General features: G+C 44.9%; 1 protein-coding gene across 5 annotated transcripts in view; it reads right to left on the bottom strand.

Moving 5' to 3' along the window:
* LUZP1 (leucine zipper protein 1) overlaps positions 1-21,124 on the bottom strand; it is a 102,356-nt gene that overhangs the window by 31,053 nt on the left and 50,179 nt on the right. The window lies entirely within an intron of this gene.

The raw sequence follows: 21,124 nt of genomic DNA, 5'->3' as shown, positions 1-21,124 counted from the left end.
TCCTTTCAGATGGTCTCAAGTCAGACCGCACTTTAAGTGACTTAAGTGGACTGCCTCCATAGTCCCCAAAAGTCTAAAACTCATGACATCTTACAGCTTTACAGCTTGGGAGGGATCTCAGAAATCAACTAGTTAAATACCCTCAATTTAAGGGAAAAAACTGAAATTTGGAAAGGGTGAGTCACACAACTGCTTAGAGCTAAAGCCAGGATTCCACTAAAAATACGATGTTCTAGAAGATGGGTAAGGAAAAAAACCCAAACATCTGTGGAGTACCTACCACACCCTAAGCAATATGTTTTATATTTTATACAAGACAATAATACAATAATATCATCCCCTAAGAAAGAATCTAAATTTCAAGAAGTCAGTGATTTGTCCAAGGTCTTACAGCTTGCTAATAAATGGCCGTCAGGATTTAAACTGACGCCTGTCTAACAAGAAAGCCCCTTCACCAGGCTGACCCTCATAGGGCTGCCTTCTAGATGTGGTCCTTCAAAAGGCCCTTGAACCACCCAGTATCAATTAGAACCAAATAGAGCTTCTCTGTCTGCAAATTACCCTCTGGTTTTAAAACGAGCGTTCTGCCAGAGACCCGAAAGATCTACTAACCCACTGAGTATTACCCCTAAAATGTTTCAGAAGAATTACTGGAGGGAGAAGATCTGGGGCAAACTTCTGTCTATCCTTGTCTTGCCAAAGAAAGGAAAGATACCTTCTGCACTGGAAGTAAAGTTTCTATACTTGGATCTTAAACACAAACTAACTCCCTTCTTTCATCAGGACTGCACATCCCACAGACTACCTTGTGACCTCTTTCCGAGGCTGTTGGTTCCTTCAGTCTGACTCCCACACCTCCACTACCAACCCCATTAACACACGGCAGAGTCCATCCCTGCCTCTGTGCTCCTAGAGAGTGAGAAGGCTGAAAACAGATAACTGAGTGATACTTTTTTTTTTTTTTAATATTTTATTTATTTGACAGAGAGAAATCACAACTAGGCAGAGAGGCAGGCAGAGAGAGAGGAGGAAGCAGGCTCCCCGCGGAGAGCCTGATGTGGGCCTCGATCCCAGGACCCTGGGATCATGACCCGAGCCGAAGGCAGAGGCTTTATCCCACTGAGCCACCCAGGCGCCCCGATACTTTTTCAAATGGCTTTAAAAGAAACATGAGGGGGCCACCTAGGTGGCTCAGTTGGTTGAGCATCCAAGCCTTGGTTTTGGCTCAGATCATGATCTCAGGGTTGTGAGATCGAGTCCCCCATCAGGCTCCTCATTGATCCTTTCTCTCCCTCTGTCCCTCCCCACTCTTGCACATGCTCGCTCTCTCAAATAAATAAAAAAGTAAATCTTTAAAAGAAAGATGAGAGCCTGAAGCCTCAAGCCAGTAAGACCAGAACAAAAAAGAAGGAGTGACAGGCAATAAAAATAGAAAAGTAGGAAAAAGGATCTACACCAGGGTCAGCACCCAAGGGATGGCCTGAGTGGTGTGGGATAAGTTTTAGCCCCCCCACCCCACACTTTTTAAAAAGTCAGTCTAAGTACACCATGTATAATTGCTATTTCAATCTGCTTTGTCTCCACACGGCCCAACAATGACAGCAGCACCACTGCTGAGAGCTGCTGTCCCCACGGCCTCCTGCCACATTTCCCGGCCAGCCACTAAGGCCCAGGGGGCTATTCCTTTCAAAACACGATAGAATGCGCTGCCCAGAATCAAACAAACAGGAACTCCGATGATCTGGATTTATTTTCAACTGTCTACATTCTCTCCTTATTTCTAAGGGATGAAAGCAAAAGCAGCAAACAAGTGCTTTCCTTTGCTCCTGAATGTCACTTATTTCTTGCATCCTTGGCATACTGGCCTTCTGTCCCCAGAACAAGAGGAGGACTGTAGACTCCGCAGACTCTGCGCTGTTGCAAATTCAGAGCCCGTCCCGCCCCGCAAGACCCACCCATACCACTTCCCTCTGGCACCCCTTCTGCTATTTCTCGTCGTTCACTTTTGCTGGAGACAGTGGTAGCAGTCTGCGTGTGTGGGTAGTGTCTGTCTGTGTGTCTGCCTGTCCAGAAGCAGAGAAGAAAGGACCCTTACAGTTCATGGGGAGTCCAGCTGCCTCATGCGCCAGAGGAGAAAGTGAGTCCCGCTTCCCTAAGTGAGAAGAGACCTAGCCGAGGTTGCGAAGCAAGTTAAAATGAACACCGCTGAGTTCACCTGAGCTCACACGCTGCACTGAACAAAATGTGTCCGATCAACCTCATCTGACTGCTGCAGACTGAAACTCTCTTAAATATGTATCACGTTTGTTGCCAAAGCACTTTGATAATGGATAAAAATGCTACTAGGTAATTCTGGCTCCAGTACCATCCTCCGACAGACAACGATGAACTCTGGATAAAACGTAAAAAACTATCTGAAGTGAACAAAGGCAGATCTAGGAGAGGAGTCAAAAACTGGGAGAAGGGGCTGGGACGGGACAGTTCCCCAGGTTCGGAGCTTTCATCAGAGGGCAGACCGGCAGCAGAGCCAATCAAAAAACAAACTCCAGGCTTTATCTCTGGAGGAACCACAGACAGAGTCCAGAGCAGCCACAGGTAAGAGGAAATAAGAGAGAAGAGGGCCAGAGGAGCAAAGTCCCAGGCGCTCTGTGTGAACTCCATCCAAACCTCTAGCTGAGCCCCGAACCGTGCACGCGCAGGGCAGAACCCCAGCACCTCAGCCAAGGACTGAAGCACTGGACTAAGATTTGAGTGCACACCTCCCTCCCCACAGGAGAGATAGACCCTGCAGAGGTAACCGTCTGCTAAAATAAAAACATCACCAGAAATCAGGGTCTCCCCAGCATAACATCCACACGCATTCCTGTTCGGGCTACAGTCCCAGATCACGTGAAGAACTAGAGAAACTACATCCATTTGCAAGGAAAAAGATCATTAGCAGAGGGCAACTCCAAGATGATCCAAATACGGGAATTACCAGACAAGGACATTAAAGCAGCAATTACAACTAAGCAGAGGAAGTGAAAACATTTTTATTTGAAATGTGGCAATTTCAGAACAGAAATGTAGTACCTGAAACAGCCACACAAAATCCTTTGAATGGGCTTACGAACAGATCGGTGATGGCTGAGAAGAGTCCATGATATCTGCAGATCAAGAGAAATTATCTAAACTGAAAAACTCTGGGCTATCCGCCGCAGTCTCTAGAAGAAACACCCTTCAGCCCTTCGCCGGAGTGACACAGTGACACCTTGACTTTCGATCACCAGAGAGAACCAGACTAACTAAGGATCCCGCAGACACTACGACCCTGCAATTCTGCTGCAGCAGGCCACCCTCCTTTCAACTCATTAACTTTCTGAGGTCTTCCGAATGTGAGCCAGGAACCAAGCTGAAGATGGCAAATGAGAGGGCGGGATAAAAATTTAAACCTGAGAGAGCCAAACTACCCCAAGTCCTAGGAGTCCAATCTGGTGCCCGGCTGTGTCTGCTGAGAAGCAGAAAGTGAGGAGACAATCATTTTTTCCGCTAGAATTGTTGAGGGAGCATTCTGAGGAGTGTTCAGGGAAAAAAGCGAGGAGGGATTTATGTTTTTTCTGCCCTTTGCAATCTCTTCACCAAAGAGCCAACCCACAAACAAGCTGATGGCAGGACAGAGTGAGCCCCGTCACTGGGTCTGGGGCTGAAAAGTGGCAGCAGCTTGGGGAGAGCCAACCCAGCGCCACCCACGTTGGTAGAAGCAGCTCAATCTGAACGCCATCCCTGACCAGCTTCCCACACTCAAGTCACTTCAAGCTGGAGTTCAAGACTAGGGGAAAAACACAGGCTGCAGAAGACAGGTCTGAAAGCCCTGCTTTTTTCTCAATGCCCCCTGAGCCCCATCCCACCTGCCCACGAGGGGGGCAGAATCCGGAGCAAGTGGGAAACTGGGGAAAGGGTGAGGAGCCTGGAATAGGGAATTCACAGCCACCTGACACACTGTCAAGTTCACCCAAGTCTTTCATACTCATCTGAGTCTCCGTTTCATTAGCCAAACAAAACACTCAAGACAAAAATCATATTTAAGGGCCTTTCTTGAACACATATTTAAGGGCCTTTCTATGAATCTTTAATATGCTATCTCTGTGTGTCCTTGAAGAAATTATCAATAATAGGTCCCAAAGGCAAAAGTGGTAATGTTCCAAGTCACATGACTTACTAGACTACCTCAGGGTTATACTATTATTCATTTTTTAAAGAATAAATTAACAGTCTTATTATTAATTCTTAAATTTTACATTAATAACAGATATCAATACCTATCTATGATGGAGGTCTGCTAAAATCGTGTTCAATTTGGGCCCCCTGGGTGGTGCAGTCCGTCAAGCTTCCGACTCTTGGTTTCGACTCTTGGTTTCGGCTCAGGTACATGATCTCAGGGTCATGAGATCCAGCCCTGTGTCAGGCTCCACGCGCAGCACAGAGGCTGCTCGACTTTGTCTCTCCATCTCCCTCTGCCCCTCTCCACCACTCACATACTCTTTCTCAAATAAATAAACCTTTAAAATAATAATAATGTCTGACTCTCCCAGGATAACTCTTTTATCCATGTAACTCTTGGGACAAGAAGGCAGATACTCTTATCCCCCACATGACAGATGAGCAAACAGATTAAGACCTGGGACTCTTTTATGGTAACAGAGACAGGACTAGAATCCAGTAATCCCATCTCTGAGCTTCACCAAAGAAACCAAAGAAAGCTTACCAAAGAAACTTCACCTAACAAAGAACCAAGAGTCTAAACGAGATTAAAATTAGAAAGAAAGGATTTAAGAACTTTCAAACACTTTGGAACCACTTATTAATAAACAATTGATAAGACTAGCTTGTGATTAGGGCATCTATTTAGAAGCAGGCCCTCAAGGACCGCCACCTGCCCGCCGTTTCCTTTTCCAACAAGTAGGCTATAATTGAGACTAGGCTTCCTTGCAATTAGCTCGTGTCTGTGGGGCTTTGCAATAGAACCACATGTCTAAAATTGTTGGGTTTAGACCTGCTTTAGAAAGCTGGCTGAATCAGAAGAACATGCTGGCTCCTTTTCACTCCTAGGAGTCTTTAATTAGGCTATCAAGGGGCCACAAGGATTAGGGCAGGTAATGGCAAATGTAAACAGCAAGTCACAACCCCAGCCTAAGGAGTAAGAAACCGAGAAAGTGCTTTTATTACCCAATTTAATCTTCACAGGAGCCCCCTCAGGTAAATACCACCATGATTATTTTATAAATGAGGAAGAAATAAAGAGTCGAAGTCACATAGCTGGTATGTGGACTCTCACCTAGGTATTTCTGACCCACAATTTGCTTTCTTCTCTGCATTAAACAACCTCCCCAAGGACTCTTTGAGCTCTGACCTTCAAGAAAGCCAGTCCTGATCCACATCCCAAATATCACAAACAGACAAGAGCTGATGATGGGTAGCCTCTGCATTCTTTCACTCAGTCATGTACTCACACAGATGCTGACTGCCTACCGGGCATCACGCTCTGAGGTGAGCACCAGGGATAAAACGGGGAGTAGGAACAGAACTGTCTTCACGACATTTACTGTACAGTGCAGCGGGGAAACGCTGATTAAAGAATCACACGAGTAAATTAACAGAAGCTGACCCATTCACAGAGAGATCTAAGAGGCTGCCTCGCGTTGTCAGGGCGTTTCTAAGTAGAAGAGGGAGCACAGGGAACCCAAGGAGCTAACTGGATGACAACGAAGGGGGGACAAGCAGACGCATGACCGGAGACGAGGATGGAGACACATGCAGAGCCACACAAGGCACCTGGAGACCAAATCACGGATTTGGGTCCTGATCCAGAGCTACAGAAAGTCTGTTAAGTGCTAAGTAGGGGTAAAGTGTGTACATTCCAAAAAGGTCCTTTCAGCTTCAGTATGGACCACAGATGGAAGGAGAGAACAATGGTGCCAAGGTGCAGAGGGAGGCCAGCTCCCGGGCCGGGAGGCACAGTGGCAGGAAGAGCGAACCGCACGCGGGGGTACACAGCACCTACTATGCCCCAGGCCCCATTCTGGGCACTTTGTAGGAATTCACTAAATCCTTACAACAGCTCTATGAAACATACTATTATCCCCACCTTATAAAAGAGAAGTTGAGTAAGTTAATGGTATTACATGCCCCCTTCGTGTGCTCACTTCCCTCATAATCAATCCCTTGCAAACATCTTTCATTCACTTGCCCCCACCGTAGTATTCAACTAATTACACTTCTTCTCACTAAACCAAACTAACCACTTCTCCAGGCCCACACCAAAGCAGCTAAGTTACCAACTAAGCTGTGTCTCTAGAGATAATGCCAACTACTGATTGGCATCATCTTAAAAAAATTTAAGGAGGCTCCATGCCCATCGTGGGGCTTGAACCCATGACCCTAAGATCAAGAGTCGCATTCTCTACCATCTGAGCCAGCCAGGTGCCTGCATTTTAAATTTATCACCACAAATCTCAAACACAACCCTCCACGCTGCCAGCAATCCTACGACATTTCCCTTGCTAGGTTCACTCTGCGACTCCCCCAAAATAACTCTTGCACATCTTTTTCTTTCTCAATAAACCTCCATCCCCTATCAGCTAAATAACTTTGTCCCCAAGAGGCAACACTCAGACCAGTCATTTCCTAACTCCAAGTCCAACTATATACCAGCATTCTGCTTTCCCTATTGTTACAATGAAAAGGCTTTGCTTATACATGACATACAACTTTTCATGTGTACGATGCATCGGATTCCCTCTTATCTTCAGAAGCAATGTCCTCTGCTAGCTTATGTCATTTTTCTCCCGCGCAGACTCTCAAATGCCCCTACCCAACAAGCATGCGGTGCACAGGCCAGCCCTGGCTCGCAGAGTCCTACCAGTGGGAGTATGGAACTGAGACAGGCACCCGGGCATCTGGGAAGCAAGCTGACCTGGCAGTGACATCCAAGCACAGGCACCAAGGACCTCTCAGACAGGGTCTGGACCAGTGAGGGTCTGATCGACTCACACAGTGCATCGCATGGGGAGTGAGTTACAGACAAAATGCACACAGTAGTCCCACATGTAGGTCCCAGATTGGAAAAAATTAACTGGCCCTGCAGCACCTATAGCTTGAGAAGCCACACTCTAGAAGAGTGCTTCTCAAACTTGAATGAAAAGTGCACCCGAATCAGCTGGGGATTCCCTGAAGTGCAGACGAGAACTCTGTAGGTCTGGAGTGGGGCCTGATGGTCCGTATTTCTAACAGGTTCCCAGATTAATCCAGAGGCCACATTTGGAAAGTGAACAAGATGGGATTGGGAGGGAGACAAACCATAAGACACTCTTAATCTCACAAAACAAACTGAGGGTTGCTGGGGGGAGGGAGGGTGTCGAGAAGGTGACTGGGTGATGGACACGGGGGAGGGTATGTGCTATGGTGAGTGCTGGGAAGTTTTAAGCCTGATGATTCACAGACCTGTATCCTGGGGCAAATAATACATTATATGTTAATAAAAATAATTAATTAAAAAAAAAAAACAGAAACTGGGGCGCCTGGGTGGCTCAGTGGGTTAAAGCCTCTGCCTTTGGCTCAGGTCATGATCCCAGCATCATGGGATCGAGCCCCGCATAGGGCCCTCTGCTCAGTGAGGAGCCTGTTTCCCCCTCTCTCTCTGCTGCCTCTCTGCCTACTTGTGATCTGTCAATAAATAAATAAAATCTTAAAAAAAAAAAAGAAAGAAAGAAACAATAAACTCTTCCTTGATCTCACACCTCCTTGCAGCTAGGCCAGCCCCAGTGTCTCTGCGTCTCCTCACAGCAAAACCAAGTGGTCTCTGCTCTCCACTTCCACACCCCTCATTCTCAGTTCACGCCAATCAGCCTCCTGTCCTCAACGCTCCTCAAAAACTGTTCATCAGGGCCAAAGGCCTCAACACTGCCAAATTCTATGTGGTCTCTTCCTCACCCACCAAATGGCATTTAACACAAATAACCACTTTCTCCATCAAAACCCTTTCTTCCTTCCTTGGTTTCAGGATATCGCACTTTCTTGATCTTCCTAGTCCACAGGTCAGCCTCAGTCCACCCTGCCTTCTCCTCTACCTGGCCAGAGACAGTCCCGGGGCCTCTCCTCTTTACCTGTACCCTCCCTTCTTTGGCAATCTTCTCCAGTCCCATGACTTTTAATATCAATGACCTCCAAATTTTTATTTCCGGCAATGACCTCCCTGAATTCCAGAAGCATATCGGACAGCCTTCCTGACTTCTCTACCTGGATGTGTAACCGATATCCCATACCCGTATCTTCTCAGACTCTGGATGGTACCTACCCCCCACCCTCCTTTCCCCAAACTCATTCCTCTTTACATCTTCCCCCAATTCACAATACTGCCATTCACCCAACTGCCCAGGCCGAACACCCCATCATGCCAGGTGTCTCTTTCCCTAACACCCCACCTGCAAAAAATCCATCAGCAGGTCCTATGAAGTCCATTCCAAATCTTCTTGAAACTCTCCCCCTGCTCTCTACATCTCCTACTAGCTCCTGGTCCAAGCTACTGGACTTTCACCCTACCTACTGCAACAGCCTCGTTAAGTCTCCCTGCTACCAACTCTCCCCTATATATACAGCACTCTCCAGATAGTGGCAAATTAAATTTATAAACATGTGATCAGTCTTGATCTGATATCTGATATAGTCAAGACTCTATTCTGCTTAAACATAACATAACAAAACACCTCTCACAGCTTTTCCTTTCACTTAGAATAATCTAAAATCCTCACCAGAGTCTACTAGGCCCTGTGGGATATGGCCCTTACCTACCTCTCTGACCTCATCTCCTCATCCCCCTCCCCACCTCCCGCTTCTTGCACCCAGTGTTCATTCCAGCCTTGGGGACTTTGCACGAGCTGTTCCCTCTTCCCTCTGTACACCTGGCTCCTTTTGGTCACTGAAGGGTCAGCTTAAATTCTGCCACCTCTGTGAAGACTTGACCAGACAATGTAAGGTGGCTCTCCACCTGTAACATACCACGCGCTCCTGTGCACCTGCAGCACTTAACCTTATCTGGCATTTTGTTTACTCTCTTACTGTTTGTCTCTTCCTCCCCACCCCTACCCTCACCTTCTGTCTCATCCCTATATCCCCCGGGGTTTCCATCCTAGAACGGGGCCTGGCTGACAATAACTAGATGGGTCTGGAGCACAGGGGAGCAGTCCAGAGGTCCAATACATAAATTTATGAGTCACGTCCAGAGGTGTGGTTACTGAAGCCGATGGGACGGATGAGATCACCGAGGCAGAGTGTCTACTATGAGCAGAGAGAAGGGCCTGGGACAGTAGAATACTTCATAGCTGTAGAATGGGTGAGCCTACAAACACAGCCCAGAAGTAGGAGGAAGAATAGGACAGTGTTACGTCACCGGAGCCAAGACAAGAGAGTGTTTCTGGAAGGAAGGCGTGGTCAACAGCTTCAACTTCACTGAGAAAATGACCAAAAAAAAAAAAATCTGTTGAATTCGGCCTCATGGAGGACATGAGTGACCTTACTGAGAGGTGTGCAATTAAGTAACAGAAAGCTGCCTGGGACAGGCTAGGTGGAGGGAGGCAGTGAATACAGACAGCTATTCAGAGAAGTTCGGCTATTTCAAGTGAAGACGACGGATTCAAGAGAATGCAGGGTGGAGGACACCTGGTTTCATCTGTTTCTGCTTAAAGGGGGCACCTGCCTCATGTACGAGAGGCAAGTAAGTCCTGGTGGCTGCAAGTCACCCAAAGGCTTCGAGCCTTTTTCCTCAGCTTAGAATTCCACTCTCCTTGGATTGATTCCCAAATGTGCAGAGTAACAATCTGGAAGCCCTTTTTCATACGTACATCTCATCTTCCTCACTACAACAGGAGATAAAAATGCCCTTCTCTACACTTTTCCCTTGGTGTGTCAGGAACAGAAGACGTGGCTATTTATTACTGGAGGACCTGGGTTTAGGTTCACTCTGCCCTTTTAATTTCAAGGCACATTTTGGGGGAGTCAACATGATTTCTACCCCAGCAAGAAGTTTCTTTCCATATATAGATATAGTCTCTAGAGCTTCCCTTTGTCTCTATTGCACACTCCTCCTCTGCCTTGCCTGCCGCCCAGGCAACACACTATAATGGAAAGAGACCACATGGTCTCGGAAGCCAGGCCACCTTGGTCCCCCTACAATCCACTCGCACTTGAGGTGATTCCACTTCCCGATCTCAGGTTCCTCGAATGTACACAGAAATTATAATATCTAAACTTCACGGGGCTGATGTCGGGATTTTAGGAAAATACATCTTGAGTATACACACATGAGAATACGCAGAAAGCGTATTCTACAAATGTGAATCCGATTTTCGTCTCATCACATTCTGATAAAGCGTTACATCCCCTGCACATTTTTATTTAGTTTCTCTTTCCCTCCAAGTGTACCACGAAGCCCTAAGGAAAGAAACCTTGAGAAATTCATTGGCCCAGTTCCAGCAGAAATAATTTTAAAGAAGTACTAAGAGAGGCGGGCAGGCCCAGAGGTGTCACTGGGCAGCATCTAAAAGGGCAGGGAGGATGCCCCCATCAGAAGACCTCAGCCACCCCCCTGCCTGGTTCTCTGAGTCTCCCCACAACCCCTGGTCCAAGTTTCCTACTTGTAGCCCTGCATGTGTCTCTATATCTTGTCCTCTTCGTAAGTCCTCCCTGCCAGCAAGTCTCAAGTCAGCACCTTCAGTATTACACCCCAAACAAAGAGCGTGCACACCGAGAGCACACGTGTACTGGGCAGCATGCTGGGCAATGAAATCCTGAGAACCATCCATCCTGTGTACTGGCTCTGTAACCCTTGTGGATTACTATAATTCTCTGAGTAAAAGTTTCCTCATTTGTAAAACAGAAGTGACCAATATATCTGGACTATATAAGATTGTAAGGATGAAAAGAAATAACATATGTCGAAGTACTTTGGCCGGTATAAAACACGGTCATTGTTATATTACAGGTACACCCCAGAGAGCTGCACAGTCTACCTTTGGCCAGTGTAGGTGCATTACTAAGAAAGTCCTCAGTCCTGGGACGCCTGGGTGTCTCAGTCGGTTAAGTGCCTGTCTTCAGCTCAGGTCACAATCCCAAAGTCCTGGGATCAAGTCCCACATCTGGATCCTTGCTCAGCGGGGAGCCTACTTCTCCCTCTGGCTGCCCCTCCCCCTGCTTGTACCCTCTCTGACAAATAAATAAATGTTAAAAAAAAAAGAAAAAGAAAGAAAGAAGGAAGGAAGGAAAGTCCTTAGTTCTGGAGTAGTCTGTTTCATGATCTATGGCTACTTGTCTCTACTTCAAGTTTTCCCATCCCTGGCAGCCGAAAATTTATATTCTTTCTAATTTCACTTGATTCTCTTTTCTTAGCAAGGATTCTTTAACTTTTCTGACTAAATGGCTCCCTGTCCCCAGAATGGTAAAGACCATTGGCCTTGATGCTCTCTAAGGGCCCTTTGTGGCTCTAACATTCTAAGCCTCTTCATCCTTTGCTCCCAGAATACTTTGTCCATCTCTCTACTTGCACAATTTCCAGTCTACTTTGCATTATAGCTTTATTTTATACCATCTCCTAAGGAGAGAGTAGAAGGTTGCCTGAGTTTTATGTTCCCCATAGCACTTAACATGGAACTTTGTACACAGAGCTCTGAGCTCCAAAAATATTGGCTGATTGACTCAAAGCTAATTTCTAATTTTTTATGCTTATTGTCCATACCAAACAATAATTATAGACTACCCTCTTATTCTTTTCTGCTTTTTTGTTACCTCTACAGGCCTGGCACAGTGTGAAACATATTGTCAATATTTTTTTTAAAGACCGGTGATTGGTTTTTTTCTTGGCCAAGGTGAAAAAGCCCTATCAACCTATCCTACCTACGATTTTTAACAACTTGCTCTGATTACTGACAAATACAAACATGACATTTATCACTGTCACAGAAGGAAACTGCGTAACAAGAGTTATGCACAGAGTTATTACACAGATAGAAGCAAATGAAATGCACAGGTTGAAGGGCCTTGTTCTCCCCAGTGGCATCAAAAATATGGTAAAGGGGCGCCTGGGTGACTCAGTGGGTTAAAGCCTCTGCCTTCAGCTCAGGTCATGATCCCAGGGTCATGGGATCGAGACCCACATCGGGCTCTCTGCTCAGCGGGGAGTCTGCTTCTCCCTCTCTCTCTGCCTGCCTCTCTGCCTACTTGTGATCTCTGTCTGTCAAATAAATAAATAAAATCTTTTTAAAAAATGGTAAAAAGGCAAATATATTGATAGTCAGCAGACCTGGACTTCAGAGTTTATCTCTAGAAGATGGGCAGTCTTTTTTTTTTTTTTAATGACTTTATCTACTTGACAGACAGAGATTACAAGTAGGAGAGAGGCAGGCAGAGAGAAAGAGGAGGAAGCAGGTTCTCTGTCGAGCAGAGAGCCCGATTTGGGGCTCGATCCCAGGACCTTGGGATCATGACCTGAGCTGAAGGCAGAGGCTTTAACCCACTGAGCCACCCAGGCACCCCCCCCCCACTTATTTTGCATTGGCTTTTATTTATTTATTTATTTGAGAGCAAGAGAAAGCATGAGAGGGGGCAGGTTCAGAGGGAGAAGCAGACTCCTGGCTGGGCAGGGAGCCTGATTCGGGACTTGAACCTGGGAATCCAGGATCATGACCTGAGACAAAGGCAATTGCTTAACCACCTGAGCCACCAGGTGCCCAGATGGGCAGTCTCCCTAAAATGGCTCCCAATGATCTCCACCTGCTAGTGTCCATGTTCTATGTGGGCTCCTCCCCCTTGAGTTTGGTCTAGGCCTCATGACTGACTTCTAACGACAAGAACGTGGCAAGAATTATGAGATGTCATTTCCGAGATTAGGTTGCTGACACTTTCTCTCTTTCACCATCTCTCGCTTTGATAAAACTAGCTGCTGTGGAGAGGCCCCTATGGCAAGGAACTGAAGGTGGCCTCCATCTGTCAAGCAGCAAGAGTTTGAGGCCCTCGATCCAACCACAAGAACCCGAATCCTGCCAACCACCTCTGAATGAACTTGAAGCTGGCCCTTCCTCAGTCACACCTTGATGGCTGACGTCTTGATCATAGCCTGTGTGAGACCTTAAAGCAGGGGATCCAGCTAAAACCATGCCTGCCTTCCTAACCTACAGAAACTGATATAATAAATGTGTATTGTTTTATGCTGTGACATATAACTAACATACCCTGTATATTAAGGGGGGGGGCACCTGGGAGTACATTAAGATCCAACTCTTGGTTTCATCTTAGGTCATGGTCTCCAGGTTGCAGGATCTATCCCTGCATCGAGCTCTGCGCTGGGCATGGAGTGTGCTTGAAATTCTTTCCCTCTCTCTCCACCCCTCCTCCAGCTGGCACTTTTTTTTTAAGATTTTATTTATGTATTTGAGAGGGCTTGAGAGGGAGAATGAGAGAGAGAGAGCACAAGAGGGGGAAAGTCAGACGGAGAAGCAGACTCCCTGCCAAACAGGGAGCCTGATGCGGGACTGCATCCTGGGATTCCGGGATCATGACCTGAGCTGAAGGCAGTCGCTTAACCAACTGAGCCACCCAGGCACCCCAGCTAGCATTTTCTCTCTTTAAAATAAATAACTAAAATCTTTTTTTTTTTAAATATTTTATTTATTTGACAGACAGAGATCACAAGTAGGCAGAGAGGCAAGCAGGCTCCTTGCTGAGCAGAGAGCCCAATGTGGGGCTCGATCCCAGGACCCTGGGACCATGACCTGAGCCAAAAGCAGAGGCTTTAACCCACTGAGCCACCCAGGTGCCCCAAATAACTAAAATCTTTAAAAATATTTTTTTTATAAAAAAGGGAGGGGATGTGGAGAGAGAACCTATGGATTAAAAGATTCTTTAAAAGACATACAGACCTGGGGCACCTGGGTGGCTCAGTGGGTTAAAGCCTCTGCCTTCAGCTCAGGTCATGATCCCAGGTTCCTGGGATTGAGCCCCACATCAGGCTCTCTGCTCAGTGGGGAGCCTGCTTCCCCCCTCACTCTCTCTCTCTGCCTACCTCTCTGCCTGCTTGTGATCTCTGTCTGTCACATGGATAAATTTTTTAAAAATCTAAAAAAAAAAAAAAAAAAGACATACAGACCAATCACAATGCATGGATCTTAACTGGGTCCTGATTTAGACCAACCATAAAAAATAAATGAGATTCATTGATGAGAAAACAAAAATCTGAATGACTGTGTATCTGACGATATTAAAGAATTCTTAAGTTTTTTAAATGTGATTATTAAAATTGTAGGGTTTTTTTTTTTATTATTTTAAGAAGCCCTTAACTTCTAAAGATCTGTAATGAAACGCTTACAGATAAAATGATACAATGTCTGGAATCTGCTTCAAAACAATACAGAATGGGGTTAAGTGGATAAGGGTATGGATGAAACAAGATTGCGCATGAGCTCCTAACTGTTGAAAGGCGGCAGGGGGGGCGGGGTGTGCACGGAAGTCCCATTATGAAGTCTCCTTTCATATAAATTTGAAATTTTCTCTAACAGAAAAACCTAAGAAAGGGGAGGGGTTGGGCAGAATCCAAGAGCCCAAGGGCCTTCTAGTTGTGACAATCTAGGATTAGGTACTAATCCCAAAGTACCTCAAAGCCTTCCATATAGCCACTCTGACATTCCACAGGTTTCCTACACTGGATATACCAGTCCATGCCAGTGACCAACACTAACGACTTTCCCACAAAAACCCCGTTGAGCACTTAGAGCTGATGAATTACTTAAGATTATTAGCACAATTTGGCCCAGATAGGTAAAGAGGATGGAGTGATACAGTGGCTAATTGCTAGAAGATGCTTGGCACAAACTAGAAGGAATCACCCTAGGACTTCCTGGTATGGGAAACCACCCCTGCTGTGATTCACTGTGGCCTGCCTTGGGACACTCCAGCCTCCCACCTACGCGGGTGTTTTAACATTTCCTCCATGTGCTATGTATAGACTTAATTTCTTAATCCCTTTAAGTTTTCTTTCAATTGCCATGAATGACCTATTTTCCAACTTCCAATTGTGTTCAGCTAATTAAAAAAGAACAACAACAAAAAAAACCCCTCATGATCAACAGTTCTACAAGAAAAGAACTTCAACAGGGAAGACATAATTTCTTCTTTTTCATGTCAGAGTCTCTGATTCTTAGGTTAGAAAATCAACCTTTGAAGTTCCTACTAAACAAGAAGATTCACAGCACAAAGTAAAATCAGGACAGAGAAGTGAGAACTTCATGACTATAGAATATAGTCATATAGGGGCTAGAATAGCCCCTAGCCTTCACTTCTCCCTAAAAGAACAGTCCTGAGATTTATACTCTGACAGGTTTTCAACCTTGGCTAATTATTAGAAAAACCTAGGAGCTTTTAAAGATATCATTACTGTCTGGCAACCGACTCAATTTCTACAATGAGTCAATGCTATGAAAAAGGGGGTCAGAGGAAGAAGGAATCTACATACAAAGAAACTTAGGAAACATAATACTGTGTGGCTGGTCAGAGCCTTATCCCAACTAACTGCAAAGACTTTTTCAAGACTATCAAGGAAATCTGATTATGATCTTATCTAGATATTATTAAGCACCTGTTAATTTCATTAAATATGATAATGACATTATGGTTATGTAAGAAAATGTCCGTATTTAAAGATGTACATAGGGGCACCTGGGTGGCTCAGTGGGTTAAAGCCTCTGCCTTGGGCTCAGGTCATGATCCCAGAGTCCTGGGATCAAGTCCCATATCAGGCTCTCTGCTCGGTGGGGAGCCTGCTTAGTTAGCCCTCTCTTTCTCTGCCTGCCTCTCTGCATACTTGTAATCTCTGTCAAATAAATAAATAAAAATCTTTAAAGATGTATATAAAAGTGTGTAGGGGTGAGGCACCTGGGTGGCTCAACTGGTTAAGTGTCCGACTCTTAACTTCTGCTCAAATCATGGTATCAGGGTTGTGAGATCAAGCCCTGTGTCCACGCAGTCTGCTTGTCCCTCGCCCTCCCTCTTCTGCCCCTCCCCGTACATGCGTTCTCTCTAATAAATAAAATAAATAAAATCTTTTTTTTTAAAGTGTGTAGGGGTAAAATGACATGATTTCTGGGATTTGCTTTAAAATTCTTCAACACATTAAAAACAACAGAAATGAAGCAAATGTAAAAAAATCTTGAAAATTACTGAATATAGATTTATGTAGGTTCACTATATCAGCCTCCCTCTTTTTATGAATGTTTGAAATTTCTCATAATAAAAAAAAATTGGGGCTCCTGGGTGGCTCAGTCATTAAACGTCTGCCTTTGGCTCAGGTCATGATCCCAGCATCCTGGGATCAAGCCCAACATCGGGCTCCCTGCTCCAAGGGAAGCCCGCTTCTCCCTCTCCCGCTTCCCCTGGTTGTATTCCCTCTCTCACTATCTCTCTCTGGGTCAAATAAATAAATAAAATTTTTTTAAAGTTTAATTAATTAATTAGTTAATTAATTAATCGAGGTGCATCTGGGTGGCTCAGTCTGTTAACCATTTGACTCTTGATCTCAGCTCAAGTCTGCATCTTGGCTAGGGGCTTGATCTCAGGGTTGTGAGTTCAAGTTCTACACTGAGCTCCACACTGGGCATTGGAGCCTACTTTAAAAAAAAAAAAAAAAAAGACTGAATGCTAACACCTAGTACAATCCAACTCTTTAGCAATACCTACCAGAGCTGACATATGACCCAGAATTTTATTCCTAGGTATACACCCAAGAGAAGTGAGTACATACATCCACCAAAAGACTTCGAGTATCCATGGTAGCTTTGTCACAGAGCCCAAACTGTTAAGATCCCAAACATCTGGGGTGCCTGGATGGCTCAGTCAGTTAAGCATCTGCTTTCAGCTCAGATGTAATCCCAGGGTCCTGGGACTGAACTCCAGGTTGGGCTCAGCAGAGAGCCTGCTTCTCCCTCTCCCTCTACCCCTCCCCTCAGCTCCTGTTCTCTCTCGCTCACTCTCACTCTATCTCAAATAAATAAATAAAATCTTAAAAAAGAAAAGATCCCAAATGTCCATCAACAGTAGAATAATAATTGTGGCACATCCAAACAATAAAACATTACATACTCCTACATACAACATGGATGAATATCCAATACCCAGACACAATGTTGAGCAAAAAAACCCCAAAGACTGCATACTGATTCTATTTATATTCTATTACACGAAACTCAAGAATACACAGAACTAATCAATGGAGATAGAATCACAATAAGTGGTTACTTGGGCAGCCAGTACCCATGAGGAAGAAACACAATGAAAGTTTCCGAAGTTCTGAAAATATTCTCTATCTTGACCTGATACATATCTTGAAGTGAGCAGTCTTTCCATGACAGTATCCATATATAAAACTTCATTGAGTATTGGGACACCTGGGTGGCTCAGTCAGTTAAGCATCTGACTCCTGATTTTGGCCCAGGTCATGATCTCAGGATTGTGAGACTGAGCCTCTGGGCGTAGAGCCTACTTAAGATTCTCTCCCTCTCCCCCTCGCCCCACTCATGCATATACTCTCTCTTTAAATAAATAAAATCTTTTAAAAAAATTTTTTTAATGAGTCTGCTTCTAGAAGCTTGGCAACAACAGAGGTTTCAAACTTTCTTGAGCTACTGCAGATTGGGACAAGTTCAGTGATCTGAGCAATTAAGAGAAAGAAAAAATAATCTTATGTTTTCTGAGAAAGAGATAATTTCTAACTCATGTATTTATTCCCTTTGTGGAACATTAAGCTAAAATTATCTCAATAATGAGCAAACAAATGCGGGAGTAACAAGCAGAATCCTAGATATCAGTATTTTATAAAAGCTCTGTAACCAATTCTAATGTGCCGCCAAAGTAAGGACCATTCTTCTACCTCAGCAAGCTCAAACTTAAGACTCCCAAGGCTTCCTCTTTTCATTTCAGTAGAACTGTGAGACAAGGTAGTAAGAACAGAAGCTTAAAAGATGGTGGAACACAGAGGACAGACAGAGCTACCTCTTTGAGAAGAGGAGGGATCTAGGGCAAGGGAGAAAAATGCAGGTCAGTGCAAATGGAACAAGAACAAAGCTGTATGAGAATGAATTTCACAATTCCTATTTTAGTTCTAGCTTCACTACCAGCAGGCTTTGGGGGTGACCTTAGGCAAAATGCTTCTTCTCTTCAGGCCTCCCTATGATTTCGTACAGCTTTTAAACAAAGTCTGGAGAGGAGGGTGAGAGGAATCAAGTAAGAACAGGCCCCTGTGGAAGACGGTAGGATTGCCTCTAACATAGACAACACTTACCATCCTATATTGTAATTATCTACTTGTTTATCTCCCCCCACCAAACTGTGAGCTCTTAAAAGGCCAAGATTATAGCATCTCATCTCCAAATCCAAGCACATGCATAGAACTCAGCACACAGGAATAGTTCAGGAACTACTCAATGGCTAAATAGTTGAATACGACAAGAAGTGCCTATATTTATGCTCTTACAAGCACAGGTGTACTTACATAGGAAGAACAATTCATCTCCCACATGTAACACTGAGTAATAACATTGAATAATATTATTTTCTTTATTAACACCAACTAAAGGAAGTCCAGATTCTAGGATGCCCAGAATCATCAGAAAGGCTCCCCTGAGATGTCCTGCCAGAGGCCTCAAAACCCATGCTTCTTCCTCCCTAAAAAATATGCCTAACACTAATACCTAATGCTTATACCTTATTTCATAGTTCAAAGCACTTTCATTCCCATATACCCAAATAATTCTCACAACTCTATGAGGCAGTATTATCAAACCCATTTCATACATGAGGAAACAGGAAAGCTTTCATAAGGCAGCCCCTGTCTTCAGCGCCCAGAATGAGAAACAGGAACATCACCAATTCCACTTCCCCAGTCTCCCCATAGATCAGTCAGTCTACTATCAATTTGCTTTATTAAGCTAACTACCTCTTAAGTTTTCCTTATCCCCATGAGAATCAGTTATACAGATTTTTTTTTATTATTTTTGAGAAAGAGAGGGGGAGAGGGAGGGAGGGACAGTGGGAGACAATCTTAAGCTGTCTCCACCACCAGTATGGAGCCCCACAAGGAATTTGATTAGAACCCTGATGTCATGACCTGAACAGAAATCAAGAACCAGATACCTCATCGACTGAGTAACCCAGGGGCCCCGACAGATTACTTTTATTATGTTTTAAGCAAAAAAATAAGGCCAGCCCAGGGAGAAAAATCCCAAGACTACAAACAGCCACACTTTGTCAAAAGCTGCTGGCTAACCTCCCTGTGTATAAAGCTAAAGAAATCAGAGCAAAATTTGCTCCAATGGGAAGCTCTAAACCCTGCTGACCCGAGAGCCCTGCCGCACTGAGGGTATCCGCCAGCCATGCACAGCTGATTCAGTCTACTTGCTCTAGTATTTTCTCACTAACTCAGACTGTTACGTTTTCTCCGTACCACTGTGAATTCTCACAGAGCACAGGTCACATCTTCCAGTTAGGAAGGTCCTGCTTCTCTAAATGAGTACATAGTACCCAAAATCAGACCACTAAACATTTTTTGTGCCCCAGTAATTGACATAAACTGCCTTTCCCAAAATTAAAAATTAAACTACTTTAAGTAATTAACAGGCTGACATTTTTCTTTTTTTTTTTTAAGAGTTTATTTATTTATTTGACAGAGAGAGATCATAAGTAGGCAGAGAGGCAGGCAGAGAGAGAGAGGAGGAAACAGGCTTCCTGCTCAGCAGGGAGCCTGATGTGGGGCTCAATCCCAGGACCCTGGGATCATGACCTGAGCCGAAGGTAGAAGCTTCACCCACTGAGCCACCCAGGTGCCCAACAGACTGACATTTTTCAACAGAACAATACATATAGAATCTAGATTCTCTAAGAAGCAAAGATCAAAGGGCACTTAGCACTACCATAATGCCAGGCACACATTTTAGAGGCACTGAATTAAAGTACGCTAAATAAATGATAACTTAAAGCCCATTAAAAATCACTTAAGACAGAATAAAATAACTAAGGACCAAGAAAGATGGGCACAGAACGCCAAGTTAACTGGAAAAATAGCAAATCAGATTCTAAGGCAGTTTCACCCAAGGTCATGCTTGGAGTCCCACAAGGGATCGCTCTAAATTTAAGCACCACATTACACCTTCACAGAGACCTACAGCCCCAGTGCGTGCATGGGGTGGGGGGGGGGGGGGCGCGGGCGGCTGCGGCTAGCATATAGGTTCTCTCACCTAGAGGAGCGTATCAATCAGCAACAGCTCTCCCCCTCCCCCCAGTTACTCCCCACTCACATGCCCTGAGGCCCAGCCACAGGACTAGAGAGTTAAGCCAGGCAGAGCTAAACACAGGAGGAAATTAGCATGCCACCTGACACTTCTCTGGCACAGCCGAAACTGATTAATTTAAGTTACAAACATGACCAAAGACTCCACTATGCTGGTGAAACTACTCTTATTCGGCAAACTAAAAACAGCTTATTTATCAAACAGGAGCATTCCTCAAGTGCTTTTGCCCTGTCACCCATGCAAAGCTCCATTTCCTCAAATCCCTCACCTGAAGTGTTTTCTCAGAGCCCCATCTGCCCACCTCTCCACCTGCCCCACTCCTCACCCTAATCCCCTGCACAGAGGAAGAGACCTAAACTCCTTCACCTGAACTCAAACTTTTAAAAAGTTTGTTTCTAGTTATAAGCATGTACAAAGCTTGGAGGCTACTGCTTTGTGTTAAGCCCCAACCAGATGGGCTCCGCTGCAGCAAATAATGAAAAGCAAAGAAAAAATGAAGGACAAGACAGGGCATGAGCAGGAAGTCAGCTAAACGCTTTTCATTCAGGCAGGACTGGAGGGAACCCCACCCACTGGGAAGGAGAAAGCACGAGGTGAATGGTTTCCAGTATAGAGCCAGACTGTATCTGGCTTGAGGTCCTTACAACACAACCATCAAGCCTGCTCTGGGGACAGACATCCCCAAGGAGCTCTGAGTACCCTACAAGAATCATTAAGCTGTCCTCGGGTTGACGTGACATTTTTAGGGGGAACAAACTCTATAATTT

The sequence above is a fragment of the Meles meles genome, chromosome 1 (genome assembly GCF_922984935.1).
Source record: "Meles meles chromosome 1, mMelMel3.1 paternal haplotype, whole genome shotgun sequence".
NCBI lineage: Eukaryota > Metazoa > Chordata > Mammalia > Carnivora > Mustelidae > Meles > Meles meles.
The sequence above is the reverse complement of the archived record's forward strand: the minus strand, read 5'-3'. Positions and strand labels throughout refer to the sequence as shown.